General features: G+C 38.1%; 1 protein-coding gene across 3 annotated transcripts in view; it reads right to left on the bottom strand.

Annotated features, from left to right (window-relative positions):
• The window catches only part of lrfn2 (leucine rich repeat and fibronectin type III domain containing 2), a 401,482-nt gene that overhangs the window by 243,942 nt on the left and 146,468 nt on the right, over window positions 1–11,072 (bottom strand). The gene's annotated exons all lie outside the window — the stretch shown is intronic.

Raw genomic sequence — 11,072 nt, 5'->3', positions numbered from 1 at the left:
TTTTCTTAACTTTTACCTCACGATTTCTTCCTATGTGGTCTTAAGGCACTTAGTTTGAGATGTTAAACGTATCCCACCGCTGCCACCAATTGAGGAGATGTGCGCGCGTATGAGAGGGAGGGGTGGAGGATGTGTGAATGTATGACAGGGAGGATTTAGTGGATAAGGAAGGATAACGGAATTGATTGGGTTTAAATGAGTAAAGATGGTAACTTATATAGGAAAGTACGGTAACTTATATAGATAGGTACGGTAACTGCCACCAACGTGAGGTAACAGGCTTACAGAGAGGCAAGGAGACTTATCTTTATGAACAATAACAAAATTCAAGTTTATTTTTGGTACATAAGCGTATGGTTTCAATCAGTAAACGTTCCGGATCTTAAGTTACAATGTAGTCTTTCTTGAATGGATATTTCTTAAATAACTTCTCTTCAACACAGTATACTAAACTCCCCCGGTCAGCTTATATTCCCAGCCTTTCCCCTGAGTGACCATAAGCTGCCGTCCTTAGCTGATTTCCACAGCTCCTAATCTTTCCAAAACCTAACCGCAACTCTTCTTCTCAAACCCCTAACAGCCACTCCTTTTAAAACCCTCATAGCAACTGAACTTTTAAAAGGGAATATGCTCTAACTGTCATCTTAGCCACGCCCCTTTTCTCCCAAGGGAAGCTGTGTTACCATGGCAACCTACCAAATGCTGCTTCCAGCTAGTTTCCATGTTAGGCTTTTCCTTGCTAATATATAACTCCCTTTTCCCTTAACAAACAAATAAATAAAATCATATCAATAATCTCTGTTTAACACAAAGCTTCTCTACACTTATATACAACTATTTAGTGAGGGATAGCACTTCCTATCCCTCATTAAAATACAGAAAAAATGGAAAATGGGGACAAGTGAAACAAATGCAATATTGCAGCCCTTACTCAAATTATAATCTCTCAGTATCCTCCACATAGTAGAAATTCAACAATAAAATCCTGTGATCATAGAATCATTTTTCTATTGGTAATAAATACTCAGTTGCAGCATTATTTTATTTGACAAAAATACTGGATGGAAAAAAATTACTGATATTCCAGATACAATCAAGGTTTTGATTTGGGCACTGTTCTGAGTTTAAATTGTTGTTTTATATGCTATTGGTTTTACCTTTTTGTATTGTACTCTATGTTTATTTTATGCACTTTGTGTCATATGTAAGCCACCCCGGGTCCCTTCGAGGAGATGGAGCCGAGGTACAAAAATAAAGTAGTTGGCTTGTGCAGTCTGTCGAATCAGTAAAGAATAGCAATTTTTCTTAATTTAGCTCATCCTTGTTCTTTTCCAATTTTATTTTCTTTGACAACAATAAGTATTATGGCAAAATAAATAACCTTGATCTTTACAAGGCCCTTCATTATTCTAAATCCATTGATTCTATATAGGAAGCTTTCATCTGTTTGGAGTAATCTCTATCTGGCTTTCATGCTTGCAAGACAACCAAATCCTATCTAGACATACATTTATTTATGTTCCTGCTAACATAAGTCTGGAGAACATTGGCTGACTGACATCCAGAAATCAAAAGAGAGATCCTGGGAGGATCTCAGCTCTTTTGCAATTGTTAAAAGAGACCTCAAAACCTAGACTGCTTAGATCTAGAAGCTTTGCCATAGAGTTTATTAGGAAATATTTATATGAGAATTTAAGACATGTAAAACAGCATCCTGCCAACCTAGCAGTTCGAAAACATGCAAATGTGAGTAGATTAATAGGTACCGCTCCAGTGGGAAGGTAACGGCGCTCCATGTAGTCATGCCAGCCACATGACCTTGAAGGTGTCTACGGACAACGCCGGCTCTTCGGCTTAGAAATGGAGATTAGCACCAACCCCCAGTTGTGGTGTATTACAAATAAGATATTTGCAGCATGCATAGGAATTAATTCATATTCTTTTCAAACTATAGTCCAACCCCACAACAGCCTGAGAGTCTGTGAACCAACCTTCTGCTTAAAAGGTTTGAAGACCCTTGGCCTAATAGTTGCAGCAACCTTTTCTCAGAAATCAGATTTTGGATAACATACTCCTTTAACAATTTTTAATGCTGGGCCTCCTGTAAGAAGCACATTCTCTCTATGCAGAATCTCTTTCCGAGAACCCATAGGGCTGCAATCTTATGCACATATGGAGATCAGTCAGGCTTAAAATATAGAAGTCAATATGCCCAGGATTGCATCTGAGACACAAACTCTCCCCACCCAGTCTTTCTTTGCTACCAACTCGTTTCTGTAGCATGGCACCCTCAAACTTAATCTGTACCCATTAATAGCTCTCTTAAATGGGGCAAGTAGTGTTGAGATATGTTGTGGCCTTCTTTATTGTTGGCCTTGATAGCCCTCTCAAGGCTGCAGCTTTCTTTTTCAAAGATAACAGCCATATCATCCTATCCTTGCCCAGCTTTTGCTGAGATGTGCGACATACTTGGATAATAAGGGTTGTCTGTTTTCATTTGCTTTCAGCTATGGATCAAAGAAGCCAGCAGCAGCTTTGACACCTTGCCAAGAGTGAGTGGGTAGTGCTCAGCTCACATTGGAGCTTAGCATTTGCAAGGCATGCTGGGATGGAAATGTCATTATGGTGAAGTTTTCCTCATAAGACGTATCCTTATTTTCTCACACACTAGTATAACACATACACACAGACATTCACACATCCATATGCCAATCCTAAATATAGCTTATTAGGGTGACAGTGATGAATGGTCACTTAGTATGCACACAAATAAATATTGCAGAGGCAAAACAAGATAAAGAATCTTATACACTTAGGACTTAGTCACATTAACATCAAGAATGCTAAATCTATACTAATCCTGTTTTTAAGGGCTGGATGCACACTGTATTCATGCAGGATGCATCACATCCATTTTCTACCTTTTGAAAATACTGTGCTTTGACTCATCACACCACAGAAGGCAATCTCCACCCAATCTATTCAAATGCATACCTATATATATTTTAAACAAAATAACATTATGCAGTTACTTAGCCAGGAAGTCTCAAACTAAAGTTATTATGAGGTTTTAGAAGATTTTGCATCTGTGCAGTAATAGGTTTCCCTGATCGATAGAGTTGCACAGATTAGAGTAAAAATTAAGAAATAAAGAAATAAAAGGAAAACCACCAATTATTGATTTGCTAATTCCAGAGGTCTTTCCCCAACTGTTGCGGAATTTCATTTGCATGCGGGTGAAGAAAGCAGACTGACAGCAGAAGTTGTCTTCAAGATAGTTTACTTTTGGCCAAGAGCAGATGACAATGTTAGCTAATGTCAGAAATGCAATGCCACATTTTGCCTGTAGTGGCTTTCCAATTTATAGAATTTATACAAGAATGTGCAGAGAGCTAACAAACAATGGAATTTGCTGACTATTATAATCCTTTTCGACATGCATGGTTGCCTTGTAATTTATATAGCTCATTACTCATCATATCAGTAAAGTGTCCATAGTTTGTTCCACATATGCACTATCCTCAGGAGACATGTTCTTAGTTCATCCCACATATGCATTCTCGAGCAAGCCAAATCAACGAAAGAAAAATGATAGCTATTTCCCTCATGAAAACTTCTGGATCAGCAAAACCAACCCCAAGGACAACTGACAGGATGCATAATAGTTTCATGTTCACAAGAAGAAGCTGCATATTTGAATCATTTTTTAAAAAAATGATGTCCATGTACAATTACTCGGTTTTGAGCCCTTTTGCAGGTGGCAATGGGTTGCTGATGAAAGGGGACAAATATCATGTGATGGGCCCCATTGGGAACTGCATGCAAAAGGACTCATAAATGGAGTATAACCCAATGTTATGAGGTCCATAGTGTATATACCCAAGGAGCCCCCAGTGGCGCAGCGTTTTAAAGTGCTGAGCTGCTGAACTTGTGGACTGAAAGGTCACAGGTTCAAATCTGGGGAGTGAGATGAGCGCCCGCTGTCAGCCCCAGCTTCTGCCAACCTAGCAGTTCGAAAACATGTAAATGTGAGTAGAGCAATAGGTACCACTCCGGCGGGAAGGTAACGGTGCTCCAGTCATGCTGGCCACATGATCTTGGAGGTGTCTACGGACAACGCCGGCTCTTTGGCTAGAAATAGAGATGAGACCAACCCCCATTTGGACACGACTGGACATTACCTTTTAACTAAGTCTAAAAACAAAAAAAACCCCACCCCTGTGTTAATTTATCTATGTTTCAATGTGTACCTTAACTCGTATCAAAAAAAGGAATCATCCCAGTCTCTAAGCAGGTGAGAACTTGAAAAGAAGCATCAATGATGATGTCCAAAGGGTGGTTGGCCCCTTGAGGGGATGGTGACCCTTCTCCATCTCTATTGAATGATGTTTAACTTATCTATGAGTGATATCAAAATTCATAATTTTGGCCCTCAAACCTACCCATGACTCATACATGAGTAGGTACAATACTTTCCCTTTCAGCTCTACAGTGCATTGACAATATGAAAATTACTGCATTTCAATATAGCATGACAAAGTCCTTTTCAAAAGCATACTTTGAAACATAGAGCCTGGCCAGCATTGCTCTATAGGTCAAGGTTATTTTTAACTGTAGCCTACAATAAGTAGCCAAGAATTTTGTCTTATTTGTTCTGCTATTTTATCCAGGAAAGGTTAATAATAAATCCATGAAAGTAAATGTCATGGGAATTCAGGGAACTCCAGAAGTGATAAATCAAAGTGCTTTTGTAGCCCTCTGTTATTGTTTCAGATCCACCAAAGAAGCAATAGCACAAAATGCCCAAGATTATATTGTACATTACCAAAAGCTCAAAGCAAACAAAGGAATGACAATGAAAGTTAGGAACTCTTCACCTTTTATGCATTTTCGTGATGGATGATGAGCATTTCATTTAGTGTGTTGTCAAAGGCTTTCATGGCTGGGATCACAGGGTTGTATGTTTTCCGGGCTGTATGGCCATGTTGCAGAAGTATTCTCTCCTGACGTTTCGCCTACCATAGATGTGGGCGAAACATCAGGAGAGGATACTTCTGCAACATGGCCATACAGCCCGGAAAATATACAACAACCCCATTTCATTTAGTTTTAGCAGAAGAATCTGCCATATCTTCCTAATTCTTTTCAAGATATGGAATCTAGTCTATCTACACTTAAACTCTCCATACTTCATGCATTTAAAAATCAGAATAAGCATGGAAAAATTTGACAATTTTGCTTTCTCTCACATTCATTTACAAGAGCTTGCTGGGAAATTTACAAGAGCTTGCTGGGAAATGGATGAAGAAATTAGGAAGCTTTTTACCAAAAATGAGCCTAATGACACCCACAGCCACATGTGCTAGAATCATAGAATCATAGAATAGTAAAGTTGGAAGAGACCTCATGGGCCATCCAGTCCAACCTCCTGCTAAGAAGCAGGAAATCACATTCAAAGCACCCCCGACAGATGGCCATCCAGCCTCTGCTTAAAAGCCTCCAAAGAAGGAGCCTCCACCATGGCCCGGGGGAGAGAGTTCCACTGTCGAACAGCTCTCACAGTGAGGAAGTTCTTCCTGATGTTCAGGTGGAATCTAGCTAGTCAAACTTGCACCAAAGTCTCTATTGTGTACCTGCTTACTATGTAACAAAAAGTGTCTGTAAAAAAAAGAGAGAGAGATAGCAATCTTAGTTCATCTTCACAAAACTGGTTGAAAACATAAGCGTTCAAAGAAGCTAAATTTTTCAGAACTAAGGCTTTTCTGAATGAATCTCTGAAGAGTACTGGAAGCACATTGTCTGAAAGAGAAAAGCTCTCATTTGCAAATTTTTGCCCACACCTATTTTATTTTTTTAAAACATTTTTAATTTTTCCAGCATAATTGAGAAGAAATCTGCAATCTGTCATTATAAATTTGTTATTCTGAATGGAAACGGCAATTAACTGGACAGTATATCCATCTTTTCTTAAAACAGAGAGAAAAATAGTTTATGAGAAATGTTGATTATCATATGTTCAATCTTCCTATTTCTTTCTGTATTTAGTTCTTTTGAAGGGGAGGAATTGTATGAATGGGCTCCATATATTAACATTCTGCTCAGAACATTTGCTTCTCACACTGCTATGTTGAGAAAATCCTCTACAGAGTCTGCAAATGAAGCCCAAGTTGTTTCTGTAATATTTTTTGAATTTGAAGATGCATATGTTCCCAGTTTTACTGCCCCTGAGATGAATCGAAAACTCATTCTGTTTAGCAATTTTAGAAATATGAAGCTTCTTTCAGGAGCGATATAAGGGGAAGAGGTCATGAGGTTTGCCATCTGCTGTAGTTTTAGCTTTTTCACTAAATTTCAAACCAATTTGGACAGTACAGTTCACATGTAACTTTATATTCATCATTCCTTAGTCTGAATGGACAATGAGATAATGCTCATTGAGAGAATAAGGAAAAATAAATAAATATAAATAGACACATGCATTGACTGTATGAAACCCCTCCTAGCTAGCAACCTTACTGATAAGCTCCTGTCACACTTATTAATTCTGTTCTTTCGGCCAATTAGAAAAGTAAGAAGATAAAATCTGGATTGCAGCATTCTAGTTTTGTTGGGCCATAGACACATATTTTGCACAGATATTAACTAAATTAATATAGATTTAAATACCATATTTGTATAAGTAAAAACTGGTGTTTTACCCATGGTCAAGATGCTCACTAATGGTTGGGATGGATTATGTGCATCAAAATGGAAATGCAGACATCTCTTGTTGTGCTGTAATGACAGGAAATTCAGCAAAGGTATGGAGTACAACATCTGTACCCAATGTCATACCTCCATGTAACATCCTTAAAATCCTTCAAACATAATTGTACTTATACAATGGGGCTTCTTCTTCCTCAGTTCTTTCTTCATCTCCATGTTGAAAGGAAGGGCTGGATTTCCAAAGCATTATCATTTCATTTGTCACGTGAGTATAATTATGCAATAAAACTAAGGACATTGAATTGGGAATGACATATCAAATACAAAAAAAATATTATTTCACTCTTACTAGAGGTACTAATCAGCGGCAGAGGGTGTTTCACCCTGAAATGGTGGGAAAAGGATAAAAGATCTGTGACAATGATTGTTCTCAATCATTACCAGAGTGCACAGTATTAATACATTGCAAGGAATTATAAATGATTTAATATAGCCATGTACGGATGCTCTTTTTTCTTTCCTTTTCTTCCTCTTTTTCTTTTCTGAATTGAGTAGGATCAGAAAATGGGCAATCTATAAACTATGCATTTTTAATCCTGCTACTAGAAAAGGTCATAAAAGGCAAACAGAACACTTAATTCTCACTTAAGCCTTCTTTTGAAGGTCTAAGTAGATACTGGCTATGGGTGAGTATATAAGGCTACACTAGTTTCCATAAAGGAGTGGATTTTATCAGAAAATATATCTATGTGCATATCAGATGACACCAGTTGGTTGCAAAAGAAATGATAGAAGGTATTTAAGATTTTACCAGGGTTCTTAACAGCTATCTTGGAGAAGTGATGACACTGTGATACTTTGGAAAATGGCTCATAGCTGAAGAAAGGACGGGCAAATGGAGCTGAATATATTATTTACTAAGATACGTAACATTTGACCATGTAATATCCAACCCGGGCAGGGGGGTTGGAATCCCACATTTGGTTAAGACAAATTGCAAAATTATATTACAGTCACTAATCCTTTATTCCCAGGTTGTAAAGGAATTTCCCAACAATCAAGAAATCCTATTGGAGAGAACAATAAACCAACAAGAATTTTGTGCAATTTTCTCATTGTATATAATCTCCTGAAGTGTTATAATATAATCCCTTCCCTCATTTTATTTGCTGGAAATGCATTTTCTGTACAGAAAACAAGCATCTTTCTCTGCAGCACATCTCTTTTTGTTTTTTAAAAGAAATTTTATTTATAGAAACTTACAAAAATTCCTAAAAATCAGTGGGTAAGCAAAATGTTCTGATTCTTGGCAGGACTACAATCATTAATGTGGCCTACAAGCAGGGCCGTAGAGGGGAGGGGAGGTTTAAAAGTTCACCTCCCCCCCCCCCCGAAATGTGTCAGGTTAAAAAGCACTAACTAACTCATGAATTGGTTAACCAGTTAAAATTCATGAGTAAACCAGGTTTTTTTTACCTAACACATTTTTTTTGGGGGGGAGGGGCTTGAACCCTTATATCTGTCCCTCTGGCTATAGCCCTGCTTACAAGTGTGGGAAGTTGCATCCTAATAGCCATTTACAATGGTCGGACCCCAGCTGCCGACCGCCTGTTACATCAAGACGTAACTTCACTGCCACCAAACTAAATGTATCGGCCTATGACCACACCATTCAGTCTTCCCTGTTCCACTGGCCCACCGACCACAGAGCCACTCAAAAATGAATAGAATCTGATGTAAAGAGTGCAGACAGGCCCCCTTCTTATATTGATGCACAGAAAGACACACTGAATACCTGTGGTGAAGCATAAACAGATTTGTGAAGTTTATTTTAACTAGAAAAAGAAGGTTGTGTATTGGTTTCAGAATGTTATCAGGCTATTTCCTTAAAAGAAAATGGTTCCTTAACTTATCTTTCACAGAACTATATTCCCTCACAGGCTTTTCAAACCCCCTCATTCCTTCTTTCCAGAGGCTCTTGTCAGTGGGGATGATGGGTAGAAGAGTGAAATCCAAAAAATTCACCATCCCGGTTCACCTCCTTCTCTCCAAACTGTTTCCCCATGTGGAAAACAGCACTGGACAAACTCACTCCAGCAGACAAAGTCCAACTGTTGATTTACTTTATTTACATGATCTATTTACAGACAGAGCAAATTCAGTCCTTTCCTCCATGAGCGCTTTGCCGAAGCACTCATGCACACACACAGCACATTGCTCATCGCTGTTCTCCGCTCTACACAGGAAAAACACTCCCTCACATTCCACAGGAACAAGATAGTAAGTCCCGGTCAAAACACACTTGACCCCATTGGTCCTGTGATACATCAATCATAGCAGACTCTCATTAACTCCATAATTGCTGAATCCAGATTGATTTTAACATTTCACAATACACAATACCCTGACAATTCCCCTCCGAAATGTTCAAATCAATTCTCTACATATTTTAACACTCTACACATTTGATCAATCTCTCTAGAATTTCCACAAGATAATACATGTATACATGCAGTCTTTTTCAATCACATGTAAATTGTTTTGATCACAATACATCAACTCTCTTCTTGCATCTTTATTAACACAATCGATGCCAGAACCATAACCTAATACATTGATGCTTCACTTCATTAATCAATAGTTTTCCCAACCTCTGAAAACTTAATTCATTGTGCCACATAGATTAATTTGATGCTGCCAGACTATATTACAACCACTGCTGGCTTAACCATGGATTTCAATTTCTCTTAAAATCCAATTTCTTAAAACCAATTCATTACATAATCATACTTTTCCATCACAATTATTCACAAAAATGATTTAACTCTCTCTGAACATATAAACATATTTCAATTTCCGTTTAGACTAATAAACAGGCACAATGTTTTTGCATCTCTGGCGCTTTGGCAACACCTGTGCCAATTGACAAGTTGGAGACCACTGATCAACTGATTCAATCTCGGTCTCAAGAAGAGATATATCTTCACTTTTTTCTGTCACCTGCTCTTCACTCTCAAACTTAGGTGATTTTTTCCCTTTACCTCCTCTCTTCTGACTCTTCTGGGGAGTCTGTACTTCCCCATGTTTCACTGGAGTAACCATCTCCTCCTTAATGGTTCGTTGCATATCCTTTTCAACAACAGAACCCCCTCCACCTGAAGCTTTCTGTACCTCCGCTTCCTTGGTGGAATTATTATGAAACAACATCTCTTTGTTCAAATGCAACCTGTCCCAGCCTCTTTGAGAAAATAAGCCTCCCAAGACCACTGTGAAATTTAAGCTTGTCTTGGTAGTAGCCTAAGAATTGCATTCTCCTCCACTTAGGCTCTCCCTTTTTCCTCTGGTTGGCTGGAACTTGTACCTGGGCGAATTGACCATAAATTCTCAGGTGTTTTAAATGTGGACATCTTTTATACATTCTCCGAAATGGGATGTCATCCAATTCCTTATCCCATAACCTGTTAAAAATATAATTACTTGTGTGTGAACACTCTGGCCAATTCTTAGTTGAGCTTTTGGAATCTCTAATTAAACACTCATTCATGTGAAGAATTTGCTTCATCCTATTTTGAGCCACGCCTTCTTCATTTGACTTATTTGATTTTACATTTTTAAATCCTATATTCCTTTCACTCAACATTTTCTTCATCTCTTCATTACACACATTAATTCCTTTGTCAAAAACTATTTGACCTACATGCTGTTCATAGACCCTTTGAACCATGTCTATCCAATTAGACACCTTTACAACAGCTTCCTTCAAATCTTTAAGGAAGTAAATATAACCAAATCTCGTGTGTCTATCTACTAACAGCAAAGTAAATTGAGAACCTCCCTGGCTTTTTACATCAGATTCTGTTACATATAGATGGACCATTTCAAACATTTCCTGGGTCTTAATTCCAGATCTTTTAGGATGCTCTTTTGATTCAATTCCCATCTCTGAACAAACTGCACAGTCTAATAAATTTTCACATTTTTCACACTCAAAATCTGTGCATATTTCTAAAGTTTTTCTGAGCACCTCTACACGTGCATGACCCATCGCTCTGTGAAGATGATGGATACACCTGTCATGCATAATCTTCTGTTTCACACAATAGACTTGTGCCCCATCTGGAAAGTTATTTTTGTCAAACATCATATACATTTTGTTTCTTTTTACACCTTTTGCCACTACTCGTCCATCTCTCTGAATATAGCAATAGATTCCGCTAAAAATTACTCTATATCCGTTCTCTGTTAAGGTAGCCACACTTAACAAATTAGAACTTAATTCTGGGATGTAAAGTACATTTTCCCAATCCACATTCAAGCAAGGGATGAACACAGTGCCACATTTGTTGAACTTCCTCTCAGTTCCATCA

The sequence above is a fragment of the Anolis carolinensis genome, chromosome 1 (assembly GCF_035594765.1).
Source record: "Anolis carolinensis isolate JA03-04 chromosome 1, rAnoCar3.1.pri, whole genome shotgun sequence".
In the NCBI taxonomy this organism is placed as follows: Eukaryota; Metazoa; Chordata; class Lepidosauria; order Squamata; family Dactyloidae; genus Anolis; species Anolis carolinensis.
Note: the sequence above shows the minus strand (reverse complement) of the source record. Positions and strands in the feature narration are given on the sequence as shown.